Raw genomic sequence first — 16,006 nt, 5'->3', positions numbered from 1 at the left:
CAGAACCAGCAGATCCAACAGAACCAACAGAATCAGCAGAACCAGGTCCAAGATGAAACACGTTTAGGGACGTAAATTAAAATAAAGTTCAACAGATTAAAACTGAAAGGAAAATTCAATTTAATTCAGTTTATTTCCAGAAACTCAAACGTCGTTTGAGGCTCTTTAAAAATATCAATCACATCCAGATGATCCTGGCTTTCAGTTCAGTTTATTAAAGTTCAGTTTATTTAGATTAGTTTAAAAAATTAAACCTTTTAAAAAGTTCAAAATCTGCTGGAAACCAGCAGATGGAGTCGTTGAGGTGAACGAAGCTTTACTGCAACCCTCATACTGGGCATGCATGAGGCGACAGTGGGAGGAAAAACTCCCCTTCAACAGGAAGAAACCTCCAGCAGAACCAGAACCAGAACCAGAACCTGGCTCAGTATGAGACAAAAACAAACAGAAGAACTGATCCAGTTTTAATGAATCGATTCCTCTTTATTCAAAACTCACAATGAGAAACTTTCTTATCATAGCAAGATAACAATTTTTATATGTTGTTATGAGATTTAGAATTAAATCAGGAAAACTTTGTCTACAAGAAACAGGAGAGAAGAATCAACGAAACGCTCGACGTCTTTAACTTGTTATCAGTCAGTATTTTATATCTTGTTTTAATAAGGAGGTTTTCTGGTTTAAACTGGATTCTGATCCTGATTTTACTTCAAACTCTGGCAGGTAAATATTTCTGGACATTAAACATATGAACAGTTTCTGTGTGACGTTTTCTGGAGGAATCTGTTCGTCCGCACGGCGTTTTCCTCTTCGGCGTTTTCCTCTTCGGCGGCCATTTTAGGAGCTGCTCAGTGTAATTATGAACCATTACATGACTGTTGAGAGCCAGTCCTGCTGCAGGCTGAGATCTGAGCGAGGCTCTGCTTTCTGACACATGGAGGCCTGTTATTATCAGATCCTGTGTGTGTGTGTGTGTGTGTGTGTGTGTGTGTGTGTGTGGGGGTGTGTGTGTGTGTGTGTGTGTGTGTGTGTGTGTGTGTGTGTGTGTGTGTGTGTATGTGGGTTAATCTGCTCTTCAGCTCTGCCAGATAAGGAAGCGACCATCGAGTCACGTTGTGACATTTTATTAACTGATTGCTCATAAAAAGCTGTAAAGGGCAGAACTGATTCAGGATAAGCAGCAGAAACTTCTCTGCGTTTGGCTGCGACCTCAAACACGCTGACATTTTGGGAAATGTTCCTCGTTAGCGACGCTCTGAGTATCAGGCTTGATGACCGCATCATCCTTTCCCACTAGATCTTATTGAAGTCATTATATATTGAATGTATATTTTGTGTAAGCTCCGTTAAACCACTTGGATTCTTTAAATGAGTAAAATCTCGATGTTTTCATCAAGTTTGAATGATTTCAGTGATTTCCCTCCTCTGCTGCAGATCTGTCAGAGAAGAAGAGCGACCTGCGAGTCTGCGACGTCTCCACCTGCCGATACGGCGGCGAATGCAAAGACGACGGCGGGCAGCTCAAATGCGTCTGCCAGCACCAGGTAGAAGAACGAAAACCTTTTACCTGATTCTGTCTCCACTCAGAGGAATTTGTTTGTAAAGAAGGAGCATAAAAAATAACAGCAATAATTTGGTTAATTTAGTTTTTAAAAAGAGAAAAAATGAATTTTTATTCAGTCAAATTTTATCATGTTACTTATTATGTCACATTGATGAATGTTGCTGCTGCAAACTAAATATTTAATTTGAAGTTAAAAATACTAACTATTTAGTTTCATGATGAAACTTTAAAAGATGAAGCCTCTTTGTTTCTCATGACAGAATAAACAACCCAAAGAAGTGCTGATAATTTTTATATAACTTTGCAGACGGTTCCTCATTTGGTTCAAATTATTAAGAATTTATTTTCCAAATGTGATTTCAGTGATTTCCTTGAAGGAAACTTTTTCTGCTTCATCCTGTCGTCTTCCAATGAGTTTTAGTTTCAGCTGGTAACAAACCCAAACACTCTGGACCTCCAGACCGATCAGAACTCATCGTTCAGGCCTGCAGGCCGTCCGGTTCTGATTGGATATGGATCCGCAGATCCAAACATCCTGACATGTTTCATTAAGGCTGGGCGACGTTGCCATGTTGGGCAACAGAATCTGATCAGATTATTTTCTAATGACATGAAATTCAAAGAGCTCAGCAGTTATTTACCTTTTATTGTCCACTGTTATTTTCTGCCCTGTTTTCCTCTCTTTAATCAGAACCTCAGCTGGATTGTTGAGTCTTTCTGACCAGTTTAACCTTTGATCCGCAGTGCAACAAAAACTACATCCCGGTGTGCGGCTCTAATGGAGACACCTACCAGAACGAGTGCTACCGACGGCTGGCGTCCTGCAAGCAGCAGAGATCCATCTCCAGTCCATGACGGGCCGTGCTCTGCTGGTGAGTCCAGCAAATACACCGAGCCCAGGACAGACACTGAGTCCAGCAAATACACCGAGCCCAGGACAGACACTGAGTCCAGTAAATACACCGAGCCCAGGACAGACACTGAGTCCAGCAAATACACCGAGCCCAGGAAACATTGAGTCCAGCAAATACACCGAGCCCAGGACAGACACTGAGTCCAGCAAATACACCGAGCCCAGGACAGACACTGAGTCCAGCAAATACACCGAGCCCAGGACAGACACTGAGTCCAGCAAATACACCGAGCCCAGGACAGACACTGAGTCCAGCAAATACACCGAGCCCAGTGTAGTCCTGGACAGATAGTGATGAAATCATGGCTAGCAGCAGTTTTAACCATGAACACTAGGAGGCGCTTCAAGGTTTTAGCTGCTGCTCCATAAATCCACATCGTCAGGATTTAATGGACTTTGACTCATTCAGTCAACAATCAACGTAAAATAAATGTGAAATCTCAAAGCCTCGATTTATGAATTCATATGGTCAGAAATTAACACCAATAATTTGGGTTAAAATGATTTATGGTTACTTTTTTATCAATTCTTTAATAATTGTTGCAGTTTCAAACTAAATATAAATGTTGTTGACTCAATGTTAAGTGTGAAGATAAATATTTGACTTAACTAAATATTTAGTAGGCTTAATATTTAGTTTCCAAATAAGCTAAAAGTTTAGCTTTGGTTTGAAGCTAAATATTAAATATCCAAATATTTAATTCAGTACTAAATATTTAGATATTTCAGTAAAAACATTTAGTTGGTAAACTAATATTTTGTTTAAACTGAAGCTTCGAGCTAAACATTTAGTTTTAAAGTGTGCTGCCGTTGTTGTGTTTTAGCAGACCGCTTGTTGCTCTGAACTGAGCAGATCATCATCAGACTCATTGATTTCTGAGGACGAGTCGGTTAATCAGCTGATCAATTTTAATTAGGAGCTTCTGATGAAAGTCATTAAAAGCTCCTGAAGCTCAGAGCCTCTGAACTGGAATCCGCTCAGCGGTTTTATGTTTTATTTGTTCATGCAGAACGTTGCTATGCTGGACCGGCTCTAGAAACTTTGGAGTTGAGCTGATTCTTATTCGTACCAAAGTTTTGTTCCAGTTTTGAATCTGTTTCTCATTCCAAGCATGAGAACATTCCAAGCATGAGAACATTCTAAGCATGAGAACATTCTAAGTATGAGAACATTCTAAGCATGAGAAAAGAGTCACTGCAGCGCTGAGGGGAGTTGAATAAAATAAGTCGTTTTATTGATTGTTTGTTGACGATGCAACAAAACGGATCAAACCTTAAAGGACGCAGCAAACAGACCTGGAGCTGAAATCCCAACAACTAACAAAGAATCTTCGTCAGTGCAGATGGAGCGTCTGCATAAATTAAGTAACATTATTATCAGTTTATAGATTTAACATTTGAGTAGTTTCTAAAAGCAGTTAATGTTAAACAACAAAGTTGATCAACTTGCCTAAAGCAGAGACAGCGTTCAGATGCTAATGCTAACTTATGTTAGCATGCTAACTGGCGTTAGCATCAGCATAAAAACCACCACTGCTGTGCTGCTGTTTGTTTCTGCTGATAATAACCATAAAACTCACTAATGTAACAGTTTTTAAATGTCCTGAATGTTTCTGGACGATCAGCTGACTGGACGGTCAGCTGACTGTGGACGATCAGCTGTGGACGGTCAGCTGACTGGACGATCAGCTGACTGTGGACGATCAGCTGTGGACGGTCAGCTGACTGGACGGTCAGCTGACTGTGGACGGTCAGCTGTGGACGGTCAGCTGACTGGACGATCAGCTGACTGGACGATCAGCTGACTGTGGACGATCAGCTGACTGGACGATCAGCTGACTGGACGGTCAGCTGACTGGACGATCAGCTGACTGTGGACGATCAGCTGACTGGACGATCAGCTGACTGGACGATCAGCTGACTGTGGACGATCAGCTGACTGTGGACGATCAGCTGACTGTGGACGATCAGCTGTGGACGGTCAGCTGACTGTGGACGGTCAGCTGTGGACGGTCAGCTGACTGGACGATCAGCTGACTGGACGATCAGCTGACTGTGGACGGTCAGCTGTGGACGATCAGCTGTGGACGGTCAGCTGACTGCAGGTCGGGTCACTGTTCCCCTCAGCGAACAGGAAGAGGCGATGCTGCCGCCAGCGGCCTGGTTTCCCCGGAGGCGCTCTTCAGCCTCCTCTTCCTCACCTCCCTGCTGGTTCCTGTTTCTCACATTTACTGGAAAAAACAAAGTGTTGGTCTGTAGGATCCGACCTCAGACTGTTTCAGACGCGGGTCTGGACCGGAACCGAGGCGTCGCTTCCGCAGCGTTCAGGCTGGTTTGCAGTAAAACGCTGAACGCTCCTCGTTTTAGCGGCTGGTTCTGATGCAACAGGTTGTGATCAGACGTTTCATGACGGGATGCAGAGGCTGCTGTGTGGTTTCCATCCGCCTGAATTTAATCCAGTTCCAGTCGGCGCCGAAGTGTGAAGAAAAAACTCTGGACTTCAGAAAGGCCAGGAAAAGCTTCATCCGCTTCACTTCTTTGGGTTTGGGCTTTCAGAATCGACTCTGGAGTTGAAGGACAAGCAGGTTTAATTTTTCTCTCTGATGAAATATAACTACAGAGCTGCAGCAGGAGGAAGAGGAGGAGGAGGAAGAGTTATGGCTGCAGCAGAGACGTTGGCGCTGCTCAAAAGATCGGTTCAAAAACTCTTCAATGCTTCGCGTTAGCACAACGCCGGGCAGGAAGACAGCAAGGAAGGAGACGCTTTAGTCCAGAAGGAGGAAAGGAAAGGACTAAGGAAGGATGAAGGCGTTGAAGAAGGAAAGGAAGAAGAAGGGAAGCAACAAACTAAGGAAACAGGAAGAGAAATGAAAGACTAAGGAAGGACAGAAGGGAGGAGTTAAGAAAGGAAGGAAGGAGAAAAGGAGTGAAGGAAAGAAGGAAATAGACTGAAGAAGGAAGGAAAAGAGGAAATAGGAAGGAAGGAGGAATGTAAGGATCCTTGGGCAGCTCTGATCTTCCCAGCAACCGGGTTCAGAGAGCAAAGGTTAAAGGTCATGGGTGGCAGGTTGTGGAGTGTTTCCAGATCAGGACGGATCTCCTTATTGATCAAATGTGATCAATTAATTTCCACAGCAGCTGCTGCTAACAAACGTCTCAGTTTTCCTCCGTCTGCGATTCTCTGGAGAACAGGAAGCTGACCCGGCCGCGGTCCAAACGGGTCGCTGCCGGTTCTGGTCACAACACACCAGAGTTTGATTTGACATTTTTAATGTTGCCTCTGCAGGCAGTTTGAGTTCAACCTGCAGATGTTCCACATTTATCCACTTTAATACTTTAGGAAACTAAAGTATTAAATGTCTTTGTCCATCAAATCCCTGGGAATATTTGGAAAACCAGTCCAAGTCGAAATAAAAAATACTTTTTATGTCTGTTATGCCACAGTGATTTGTCTTTTTTCTTTTCAGTTTCCAGTTTCAGGCCAAACACACATTAGAAACCAGAACATTGCAGATGTTACAAAACAACCTGATTCAAATTGAAATTCTGCCATGTTGACAGAGTCCACATCCGTCGTCTGATTGGTTCAGTTTGGACCCAGATTCTTTACAACCATGTTTGCTCAGATGTTTCCATCTGTTTTATTGACTGTCTGAGTGAAACAGCTGATTGTCTCAACATTCACTGTTTTCAGTTTTTATTCTGCAGCTCTTTCAGTTCAGTCCTGAAGTGGAAACCGATTAATGTGAACTGAAGCTGCAGGATGTCAGCCTCCTCTATTTCAAATACATATAGACTTGTTAGTTTCATTCAGTTTTTCTGCGGTCTTCTCCGTGTTTTTCCCTCCAGACTCTGCAGTCGCTGCTTTTGCTGCTTCATCAGTAAATCCTGCAGGGAATCAATAACAGCTCAGACATTTTTCACTCTTGGATATTTAACTTTCTAAAGGCTGGAGCCGAGTTTCACCTGCAAGTTTTAATCCAAATTTTCACATTTGATCAATAATTTGGCAAAGTGATGCGAGCGCTGGTTCTGTCCTTCTCGGATGAAAAGCAGCTTCCTGTTGCCTCTGTGAGGAAAAAGGTGAAGCTTAATGGAAGGAAGCAGCTGGAGTCCATTTCTTAATGCGACAGCGCCGCGCCAGAAACTCCCAGACCTGCATTTCTTTAATTCAGTGCATCAGAGCCAAGTGTGGAGCCGGCGCTCCATTTCCTGATGGAGCTGCAGGTCTGAGCCAACCAGACGACAGACATCCAGAACCGGTTCTGGTCCATTCGGGACGCCTCGCTGTGGTTTAACCGTCTTCCTGCTGATTTGAGTTGACGTTGGAAGAATCTGAGCTGCACACCCACATGCTATTCAGCAGAAGCTAATGCTAAAACAATAAATCTGTGATTTGCTGTTAGCAAACTAAATATCTGGTTTCAAACTAAATATTTAGCTTGAAACTGACATTTATAGTTTACTGATCAATTATGATGAAAATATGACTTTTAAAATGAAGTCTTAGGGGATTTTTTTGTTGTCAACTAAATATCAAAGTTATTGCTGTAATTTTATTGACTGTATTTTTACAAATGACGTCACATTTTGCTCATCGTCTGATTGTTTGAAGCAGAAACATTGAAGGGAGCTAAACTCGCTAAATATCCTAAAAGTTACCAGAAATGCTAAGCTAAAATGAGCTATCCTGTCAGCGCTTCAGTCTGACCTCTGACCTCTGCCCTCTCTCTTCTGTCCCACAGATCCCGGTTCTGGTTCTGGAGACGGAGACGGTGAGTCTCTGTTGTTGTTTTTGCTTTGGGCTATTTAAAGATTTCATTTCCTGCTTCACTTCTGCTGTGACTGAAAGTCAAACAGAAATCAATTCCAGCTTCATCAGCTCTGCACACAGTAGCTGCTGCCGCTCTGAGGAGGGATTGCTGAGTGTTCCTCCTCCGATGCATATTAACTGCAGCAGTGAATCCTGCGAGGAGCCGCTAAGTCGTCCCAGAGGAGCAGGCCCAATCTCTCCGTTCTGCGGGGGCCAAGATGGAAGAAACGTCGATGCCAAATTTGGCAACAGAGACATTTTGCAGCCACCTGTGAGGACGGCCACATGGTTTGGTGTTTCATTTGGCTGGTTTCAACCCGCCTCCTCCATCTGCACGGCGGGTTGACGAGCCGCTGCGAGGAAACAGTCAAACCTCTGAGACTAATTACTGAAGCAGCCTCCAACTCTGCTGCTGGAGAATCAGCGGATAAACGGCTCAAAACCAGAACGGGAACTCAGTGGCGCCTGGTCATGGAATGAAAACATATTTTACATCCTTCATAAAGTTCAAAGCAGCGCTGCACAAACCGCATGCAGGACAAATAATTGTTCCAGGCGGATTCTTGTTTCTGGTGCACTCAAGATGCACAAGCAATATTTTAAATGAACAAAGATGGACGACAGAAATGCTTCCACTGCATGTTCATTAGAAAAATAAGCAACATTGGTTGCTGGGAAAGGTTATTGGTGTGCTATACGGCGTCAGCCTATCCATGGCCTATCAATGCTAACCTAAATTAGCATCTCAGTGCTAAACATGTAGCTAATAATGCTAATGTTAGCGTCTACGGTTCACATTTCTAAAGAAGATCCATGAAGGATCAGGACTTCCTGGAACTCTGGAAAGACAAACTTTGCACCAACTGGATGTTTGAAGAGCAGATTAAAAAATATGCAAATCGTTTCTCCCGACTGGATGACTTTTATAAATCTGTCAGGTTATGATAAGATCCTCTCAGATTTAGTTCTAGACTTTGATTAGGACGTTCAAACCTCTAATCTTTTCTCGATTTGGCCTAATCATTGGTCACATCTTCTAAAAACTGAAATTCATCTTCAGCTTTCTAAAGAAAGCTGACCCCAGATCACCATGCTGCCTCCGTCGTGCTTCACTGTGAATGTGATGGAAGCTTTTCTGTTGTTTTTGTGACACTTTTATCTTTTTCAGTCGTGGCTGCAGGTCTGTAGCTCCATCAGAGCGTTTTCTCCTCGGTTTGACTTGGTTCTGCTTTGTAGCAGAAAGCAGAACTTCCTGCTGCTCCTGCGGCTCACATTAAACATCCCAGGTTATTTTTATCTCCTGATATTTATTAAATTATTGAAATTTGTGCGCAGCAGCGGTTCCCAGTTGTGTCAGAGGAATACTTTGCATAAAGTAAACGTCAGTTTGAGTCTGTTAACCGTTTTCTGAGCTGGATATTAATAAAAAATGTTGTTTAGGTCGAGAGCCTCATGCCGCTGATTTCCATTCGCTGCAGAAAGTCTGTGAGCTGCTGACCCAAACGGCGGTGATAACAGGCTGCATCTGTTTCAGGCTGCAGAATCTGTGTTTGGCCGGGATTTAACACTTGAACAGAGGAACCTTTTTCAGCCGTGAGGCAAATATCAGCGAGAGCAAAGAGGAAAACAACAACAACAGGAGTCAGAGAGGAAGCAGCGGCGTCCTGCTGTCAGCAGAAACAAAGACGCCACTCGGCTGCAGATCCACGTCAATCGATGGAGCGCCGACTGAGCCCTCCATGTTCAATAGCTACACACACAGCAGGCCAATCTGTCAGACACACACACACACACACACACACCCCCACACACACACACACACACACACACACACACACACACACACACACAGTTTCTTCTCGCTGCTGCTCTTAAAGCAGCAGAAAGCCATGCGTACGCCTCTGCAGTTTAGCTGCATCGATTTGTGTTGATTTTGTTTTGCTTTAATTTCTCAGATGCAGTAACTGAAACGTTTCATCCAGGATTTAAATGGAAAAAACGCTGAACGATTTCACAACCTTCAGGAACTAAATGTTAGTTTCTGCTGCATATTTCCAGGAATTGATTCTTTTCTGTTACCAGAATGTGGATGGAAAACACGCTTCAGATGTTATGCAGTTAATTTAGGGTCAGTAAGTAATTAATCTGATTTTATTGGAAATATATGTCAACAAAATGAGCATCGTTTTCAATTCAAAAAGCCTTTTTTCTGGAAAAATTTTAATCTACAAAATAGAAACAAAGATTTTTAATCTTTTCAACCATCAGTTTGGAGCAAAGTTCATCTGTTTTATGAAGTCCTGGTTTTTCCTGCAGCTTCTTTAGAAACTGGACGCTGACATTAGCATTAGCAACATGTTAGCATTAAGTTGCTAACATCTTTCAGGACAACCTGAAAACAGTGACTGTGTTTTTCATCATTATCTGCACCAGAAACACAAAGTTCCTGCTGAAACTTTTAAATGAATGAATGAATGAAATTAGAAGCCAGGAGACCTGAAACATCTCAGTCCTCCATCAGGTTTCCGTCCGAACCTCTGAACCTCGGTTCCCTCTGTGGTTCCCTCTGTGGTTCCTCCATCTTGCTGTGGATTAGTTTCCTTCTCTCTGCAGGATTCAGCTTTTCTTCTGTTTTACAACAAAATTGCACCTGATGAATCATGAAAATGGCTCTGCTGATGAAAGGCAGCCCTGAATAATCCCTGCGGCTCTTTGGCACTGTTAGCGCTTCGCTGCTGGAGAATGGACGTCTCCATGCGAGGCGGCATTAAACGCTGTAATGATGATAACAATATCAGATGATGATGTGGCGCCTCGGTTTATTTGGCTCATAAGCCTGAGCGGCCTCCACACGCTCAGCTGTGTCTGATGGGAAGCGCCTGAGCCGTGGCCCGTCGATGGCGGGAAGAGACGCCGCCGCCGCTAACCAGAACTAAATCCACCAGAACCAAATCCGCCGCCAGCTGCAGCTTGTTTTCAAAATGAAATGAAGCCACTCTTCTGGAAAAGAGGCAGAACAAATAAAAAACTGATTATTACGTTCAGCGATGAAGATCTGAAAACATGAAGAGCTGCGCAGGCGGAGCAGAATCCGACAGGCGGAGCAGAATCCGACAGGCGGAGAAATTAACAGCAGTTAACAGAAACAGTCGCAGGTGAATGATGATGGATTTCCTTCAGCTTTAGTTTGACTTTGAGGAAAACAGATGAAACTTCTGAAAGTTTTTCCTCTGGTGCTTTTATGGAGCATCAGGGTTTAAAGATCCAGAGTTTAATAAACCAAACATTGAGTGATGAACACAGTGAACATCGAGTCATTCTGGTAGACATGCTGGTGGAGAAACGACCTCCATAATCAGCTTCCCTCTGAAAACTGATGGTTTGGACTCCTGGACAGGAAGTCATTGGAGACCCAACTTCCTGAACGACCAGCTGGATTCATCACATCGTCCTCAGCAAGAAGAAAACTGGTTCCACAGACTGGGCCTTCCTGGTCAGAACAGCCCAGTGAAGGATGCTCCCCATGCCAGAGGTCACCAGCCAGTCTAAGTTTGGGATTAGAGGGATGAACCGGGTCCAGTCCAGAGGATAAACGGGTCTGGACTGAACACAGACACACAGCCTGAGGCTTGGTGTGACAGAAACGGGTGGATATTTCTGCAAGGCTCAGGATGAAGTTCAGTGTTTGCTGTTGCTGAAGCGTTTTTCCCTCTCTGCCCGTCGACAGACGATGAGGGCTCAGCCTCCGACGGCGGGAAGAAGTTCACCAAGTGCAGCACGTGTAAATATGGAGCCGAATGTGACGAAGACTCCGAAGATGTCTGGTGAGCAGAAGCTAACGAGTAAAAAGCTTTCATTGGTTCACAGATGCGTGATGTCACCACTGCTGGCTAACAGGTTAGCGGTGTTAAGCTAATCATAAACATTAGCTCTGCTAATGCTAAAATGCTACATGGGTATTTAGCCAAAGCTAATGCTAAGCCGCTAACTTCAGTTCAAATTACATCTGCTCTTGAAAGAGTCAAATTTATTTTTGACGTTTATATTTTATATTTCTCTTAGATATTGTATTCGTGTTTATTTCTTGCTGTCCATGTTTTTACTTTGTAATGTCTTTGTTTTAAATAAAGTTATTGGAGAAACAACAAGAACATGAAGAGAGGAAATGGAACTCCTGCTTAAACAGCCTTCAAAATAAAAGCATGTGTGTAAAAGGATTAAAGCATTTTAAGTTTAAAACCAAAAACTTCAACACAGATGTTGAACTTTATTCAGATGAAAGTTAAAGCAGCCTAAATAATTTAACAGGGAAAATTAAGTTCACTAAACATTTTCATGTCAACTAAAACACTAAACCAGATATGAGCAAGTGTCTCTGCTGTTTACTACCACTAAAATCATATTCAGGTAACTATTAATGAGCAGATGAAACATATTACGATATTCGAGAGTTAGCTTAATGTTTGAAGAAAGAAAATGGATCAAAATTTTGCATTAAGCTGCAGAGAAACATGAAATCTGCCCTGAAATGTTGAGTTAAGTTAAAATAATCTGAATGTTTGGAGCTGTGTGTCAGAAATGGGTTCAGTTTCATTTCTGGGGTATTGTTCTGATGGATGACCTTTGCCCTCAGGTGCATATGCAACATTGACTGCAGCGGCCACAATGAGAACCCGGTCTGCGCTACAGACGGAAACTCGTACAACAACCCGTGCCTGGTCCGCGAGGCTTCGTGCATGAAGCAGGAGCAGATCGACGTCAAACACCTGGGACGCTGCCTCGGTAAAGTATGGCACAAAAACACGTCTGAAAATGAGCGTTTGTGAAAAGCGGTTAATGTCAGGCACAGATTCAACACCAAACCTCTTCTGCTCAGAGTTTATCTCCATCTCTGACCTCATGTGGTCTAGTCCAAGGCCGTTAACGGCTCCAAACACATTTTAAAACCAGAGGAGACAAATCTTTCAGGGACTGAAAGGACTTCAGTGACATCAGGCTGAGTTTATCTGATCTGTGTGAAACATGTCCCAATAAGCAATAAATCAATTAACTGCATGATCAATTAAAGTAAAACTGATTATTTCCATGACGACTACAATAGCCAAAGATTCAGTGTTGAATGTTGTTTTGATTTTTCAGAGGGCGTACTGACATTAGTATATTGTAGCAATCTTTTGATTGGTCTGAAATGACAATATTATAATTTATCGCAATAGTTTCTGTTATTGGATCAGCCGAGTTGTGATGTCGCCTCTTTGACACAGATGATGAGCAACAATCTTACAGGAGGCTTTTATGTTGAAACAATGTTTATTTGGTAATAAATGAACCAAAACGTGCCAGAAAACGATTCTCCCACAGCATGACGCCACCTCCACCGCCCTGAAGTGTTGATTAAAGGCGGGTTGTCGTTTATTCCAGCCTCAGTTTCCAGCCTCACATCTAATGTGGTTTTTGAGCTTTTTATGCCTTTTATCATCAGGAATCAAAAATCTGCTGATCACTGGATGTTTTCTCTTCTTTGGATCTGTATCTATCATCCTGAGAAGTTTGTTGGTTGTTGGTGAAAATTCCATCAGATCAGACAGTCTGGCACCAACAACCGAACCACATTCAAAGTCCCTTAAATCTGCTTTATTCTGCCTCCTGAAGCCCATTTTCAAACTGAACAGGCTGTCGTCTTCAGGTCCAGATGTCTCAATCCGTTGAGCTGCTGCGTTGTGATTGGCTGATTGCTGTTTGTGCTAACGAGCGTTTGGGCTGGGGAAGCTTTGTAGCCTGAAGAAGGAGCTAAAGCTTGTTTGTGGACAGAGGAGCTGCGTTTCAAACAGGATTTCATCATTTTCCAGATTCCTTCATCTTCTCGCTGAGATGTTTTCTAACTTCACACAGATTCACAGATGCAGGACGGATGGCGCTCCTCTCCTGCTGATCACTGCTGGCTGCAGAACCGTGACGGTTTAATAAATCAGCCTCGTTACTGAAACCATGTCAGTCAAATTAATGCGTCTGATTGCCGACGTTTTCAATTAGGAAGCGAACGGAGCATGCAGGCTGTAATACGGAGTTATTAATGCAAACCTTGTCGACGTGATACGGACAGAAGGTTCTGGAAAACCGACTGCAGCGTTAACATCTTGTCTGACATTCAGGCACTTTGGTTTGCTGAGAAATGCAGGATTTATTTGAACAACTTGGAAAGGAAACATTTGCATATTTCCATGTTGGTGCAAACAAAAATGTTTATTTTCTGATCCAGCAGATAAAGAGGAACTTAATTGTTCACTTGCAGCAGGATGTCCACATAATTAGCTCCAACATTTGCTCCCATTTATCTGCTTTTCCAGCTTCTGCCAAATAAAAGTGGTGAAGCTGATGAGCTGCTGTACTGTAAAGCTGTGACTGCAGCGTTAAGAGCTGCAGACTGTCGTCCAAAATGAGCAGGTCGCTAACCGCTCTGCATGAAATGATGAAGATAAATGCAAACAAAGATGTATGGACAAAAAAACTGGAGAAAAGACAAAAGGACAGAGTGAGCCATTGTTTAGATGTTTGGAGGTTTTTTTAAGTCAAACTTCTAAAATTTCACCTTAGAGTCAAAAAATTCTCATTTTAATTTTGACCATATGGTCAAACTCAGTGGTGGGAACTGCTAGCTAAAAGGCTAGCTGTGCTAAAGCTAAAGTGCTAATCATAAACATAGTTTTGCTAAAGCTAAAGCGCTAAACAACATGCTGCTAACCACCATTAACTGTTTCCATTTCAAATGTGTGCAGAAGCTTTTCCATAATGAGGAGAAAAACTTTGGTGTTTGTTAAAAATGCCAACAGATGTTGACACTTTTATGTATTTAATGTTGCTATTAAGCAAATAGATTTTTGTAATTCTAATTTCTGCAGTTTTATGGTCAAATTAAATGCAGCTGCAGAAACCACCATGAATGTTTATGGCCAAATGAATTAGCTTTTATTTGACCGAAGCTAGTGTGCTAAGTGTTCGCATAGTTAGCTAAAGCGCTAAATAACATATTATCTCGTTATTAGTGGATTAACGGAACCAAACCCTGAATCCTCCTGAATGTTTGGTCCATTTCAGTCCAGTTTGTTTAAATGAAGGTCTACTTCATTTATTCTGTTTCTAATAACTCATGCGGCACAAAGTGCTTTCCAAGCTAAACCTCAGCTGAAAATGCATGATAATGTTGCATATCAAAAAGATAATTAAAAAACAAAACAATAAAGGTTTAAAGGATTTTACATTCATGCCAATGTTTCCACTTCAGGTCGTTAACGGCGACTAACGACCTGAGAAACTGCAGATATGAAATGAGTTTCCTGTAGAGGACGACTGCTCTCAATCTGAGGGATAAAACGAGCAAACTGAGAGTCAATGAACATTATGACATGAATGCAAACCCGGCCTTCCTTCCTTCCTTTCTGTCTGTCTCAGTCCTTCTGCTGACAGAAGGATGAATGAAGTGGCTGTGATCCCAGACACGATGGAGGGATTACAGGTCTTCCTGAGTGTCAGGTTTTTAGAGTGCAGGAATATTTAGAGGCTTTAAGACGGATTGAGTGTCTGTTGAATCGCTGTGGAACAGAGATACCCTTTGGCTTTTTCATTAACCTCACCATTAACAAGAGAAACGACTCCGGTGGATTAAATCTGCAGTTACTTCAGCAGTTTTTACACTTCCAGCCGCTCTCTGATGTCAGGTTTTAAAATATGCAGAAGAATGAGTCAGAGCGGCTTTGATGCTCTGAGTGTTGCATACAAACCTGATTTGCAGTCGCAGCTTGATGTCTGATGTTGTTCAAAGCCGGAGCCAACGCCCAGCATCGCTCCGGCCCGCCGCAGCTCACATCAGATTTATGCTTTAGACTCACCTTGAATCCCAAAGTGTGGGCCGCCGCGCCGTCCCTCCGAGCTGCTGGCGGCGAATCGCAAAACGCAGAGATTTATGGATTTCCTGTCAGCGTTTGTGGCTTTAAGGCGGCCGTGAGCAGGAGCCTGATTGGACGGTGCCAGTTGGAGGGGAGGGGGGCTGTGTGGGTGTGTGACGCCCTGAGGTGATGAACCTGCCCCCCCCCCTCCCTCTGATCGGCTGTCACTTCCTAAACACAGGAAACAGATAATGGAGAAATAATAGAGACATTTATAGATCTGATCCAGAGCTGCAGGAGCCACTTTGGGTCACGTCTGACCAAAAAATAAATTAGCAAACTAATTTATTTTCTTATAAAGCAAAATTCAGAGCAGCGAACCCTGGTTACCGTGGTTACAGGTTACTTTCAAGTCTATTTACCTTTCAGACGCGGAAAATTCAAAAAGAAAGACAATTAAAACATCAGATATTAAGAATAAAAACACCAAACAGCAGCGTTTCCATCGACCTTCAATTTGTGCAAACTGGAATTACAAAACTAAATTTGCTCACAGGAAAAAAACAACTTTCACGTTTTTGATGGGAAGTTTTGCTGCTTGTGGTTTTCAGCAAAACTGCAATGGGAACAGTTTTTGCATCCCGAGTCACATGATCAACAACAGGATGTTGCTACTGCTGGAAACGACAAAGAGAAAAGAGACAACAGGAAGTGGTGGAGGATGACGGGGCAGCCATGTTTTTTAATGACTTGTCATGTGACCAAACTGATTGTTCACGTGTGACTTTAATGTTGTTTCTTGTTTAATGAAATTGTGTTTTTTTCCTCATTAG

The 16,006-nt window shown here is 42.8% G+C and overlaps 1 pseudogene; it reads left to right on the top strand.

Moving 5' to 3' along the window:
- LOC129352706 (tomoregulin-1-like) overlaps window positions 1–16,006 on the top strand; it is a 37,606-nt pseudogene that overhangs the window by 16,665 nt on the left and 4,935 nt on the right.

Source organism: Poeciliopsis prolifica, unplaced genomic scaffold, assembly GCF_027474105.1.
Source record: "Poeciliopsis prolifica strain line A6 unplaced genomic scaffold, Auburn_PproV2 SCAFFOLD079, whole genome shotgun sequence".
NCBI classification, from domain to species: Eukaryota; Metazoa; Chordata; class Actinopteri; order Cyprinodontiformes; family Poeciliidae; genus Poeciliopsis; species Poeciliopsis prolifica.
Note: the sequence above shows the minus strand (reverse complement) of the source record. Positions and strands in the feature narration are given on the sequence as shown.